General features: G+C 35.6%; 1 protein-coding gene across 1 annotated transcript in view; it reads left to right on the top strand.

Moving 5' to 3' along the window:
- The first annotated feature begins 2,108 nt into the window (after window positions 1-2,108).
- Window positions 2,109-2,500, top strand: part of LOC145292993 (uncharacterized) — a 146,470-nt gene continuing 146,078 nt past the window's right edge. The window contains exon 1 of the mRNA XM_080139244.1: window positions 2,109-2,500. This exon is cut by the window's right edge and continues 948 nt beyond it. The gene's annotated coding sequence lies outside the window, so the exon portion shown is untranslated.

The raw sequence follows: 2,500 nt of genomic DNA, 5'->3' as shown, positions 1-2,500 counted from the left end.
CGACATTGGACCCCTTCCGATAATGGATTACCCAGGTTGTATCAACTTCTCTTTTCGTATAATTTTCTCCATATAATTATCCACAACCACTCAAAAAACTATTCTCAATATTTGTGCTGAAAAGCAAAATTAGCGTCCATATATATGTGTGTGTGTGTGTGTGTGTGTGTGTGTGTGATTAATTATGAAATCCTTATTTCAATTTTGATCAAATTCCATTACATGATTTTTTTAGACAATCTCTAAAAATTAAGGTATTCAAGCATAAGTTGTCTTAAGAAGGAATCAAATCTCAGGGAACCTCGCTTACATCTTGTCTAGTGACGAGGAATAATACTTCTTGTTAAAAATTCACAAAAAGGCAAAGGTATTTGAATTTTTTATGAAGGGCTTCAGTCCCCTTTTTACTTCCTTTGCATGAAAGTAAATTGCTGATGCAATTCTCTACCTATATAAAAGCCAGGTATGTCCAACATCTGGGCAGGAATTGCTAGAAGCAACTTATCCTGCCTTGTCAGAGTTCAAAATAGACTTTGTAGCTTAGTGGGAAATACTCTTTTCTCTTCTCTGCAGCCTCTTTCCTACAGAAGAAACGTTGCGAGCCTGTCTCTGCTTTATCGTTATTTTAATAGCAAGTGCTCGTCTGAGCTTCAATCTATGGTCCCCCCTCGCCAAACTTTCATGAAAAACACTTGTCTAGTCAAAACCACTATCAATAATTTCCCACGCTCACCATCTGTGCCTAAACCTAAATGTAGATTGCATGAACAAAGCTTCTTTGTTAGAACTGCACGCCTGTGTGACTCTCTTCCGATTGCCTGCTTTCTAGCTGACTACAACCTGATTGCCTTCAAGTCCAACGTAAACAAGTTCTTGATGAACCGTCCCCCTAAGTAATCCAATTTACAAAATTCACACTACTTATGTTTACAAAGATTCCCGAGTTCAACAAGTACAACGCTATAATCACATTGACTAATGCATACCTATTAACCCTTATCATCGAGTGGCCTCTGTGCCTTAATAAGTGGTGATTCCTGTGTAAAAAAAAAATATATAAATATAGTCCACATTTCTCACCCGTACGAATAACAGTTACGTTCTAAAATTCATGCTGATCGGTAAATTAGTTTAGGAGTGAATCCCACAACATACAAATATATAAACATGCACACATACCTAACTTTATATATATATATATATATATATATATATATATATATATATATATATATATATATAGATAGATAGATAGATATAGATATATAGATAGAAATACAAGTGAGGATGTAGGACACTGTCAACGCATATATCAAATTAAGAAGAAAAAGATACGGAGGTCGGAGGAGAAGACGGGGGAGGAGGAGGAGAGGACGGAGGAGAAGAGAAAAATAAGAACGGTAAGAAAGAAGTAGTAGACGAAGAAGAGGAATGGGAGAAGGAAGAAATAGAAGTAGAGAAGGAAATACGAGGGAGAAGAGAAAGAAAAAGAGGAAGTTGGAGAAGAAGAGAGGAGGAGGAAGAGAAGGGAGAAGAAGAAGAAGAAAAAGGAGGGGAGGAAAAGAGAAGAAAAAAAGACCTTTATTCACTGAAGATATTGCATTGCTCGCTAACAACAGGTGCTCCTGCTAAAGAGCGCCTAACTAAAAAAAGCCGCACCTCGTGTTAGTTTTGTTGACAATGTTAATGGATATTATCATCAGTTTATTATGGTAAATTCTTCTTGTACTGTTATTCATAATATTATAAGTTCCCTTTCTTGAAACCCTTACTAATATTACTACTACTACTACTACTACTACTACTACTACTACTACTCTGATTATGTTGTTACTACTACAACAACATGTGATATCTTGAAGAAAACAACATTATCAATGCCGGCTACAAAATATGACAAAGACGACTTTTTTAGTTAGAGAGAAAGAGAAAGTAAGAGAGACAGATAGAGAGAAAGAGGGAGAGAGAGAGAGAGAGAGAAAAGAAGAAGAAATAAATGAAGACAGAAAGAAAGGAAGAGAAAGAGAGCGCAATAGATAGATCGATATGTATATACATATATACATAAAGAGATAGATAGTAGAGAGAGAGAGAGAGAGAGAGAGAGAGAGAGAGAGAGAGAGAGAGAGAGAGAGAGAGAGAGAGAGAGAGTAAGGAATAAAGGAATGGAGAAATGAAGACAGAAATAAAGAAAGAAGCTACGAAATGACGAGATTTAATCAAAGGAAAAATCTACGTTTTTAAAAAGGGAATAGAAATCCAGTAAAATCCGAGAAGAAAGAAAAAGAAGAAAAAAAGAACGAATGTAATAAAAATAATGAAAATAATAAAAATAATAAAAAACAACAACCAAACAACTAAGCCATCGCAGCAGCTGTTGCTCTCATCGTTTGAAACTAGCTAAACACGCACACATACACACATTCGCACGCACACACATTCACATACACACTTTTTAAACATAACAATCCGTCAAGAGTCATCACCATCTTCATCTTCT

The sequence above is a fragment of the Euprymna scolopes genome, chromosome 14 (genome assembly GCF_053919585.1).
Source record: "Euprymna scolopes isolate OS-2025 chromosome 14, ASM5391958v1, whole genome shotgun sequence".
NCBI classification, from domain to species: domain Eukaryota; kingdom Metazoa; phylum Mollusca; class Cephalopoda; order Sepiida; family Sepiolidae; genus Euprymna; species Euprymna scolopes.
This window is presented reverse-complemented; position numbering and strand designations above follow the sequence as displayed.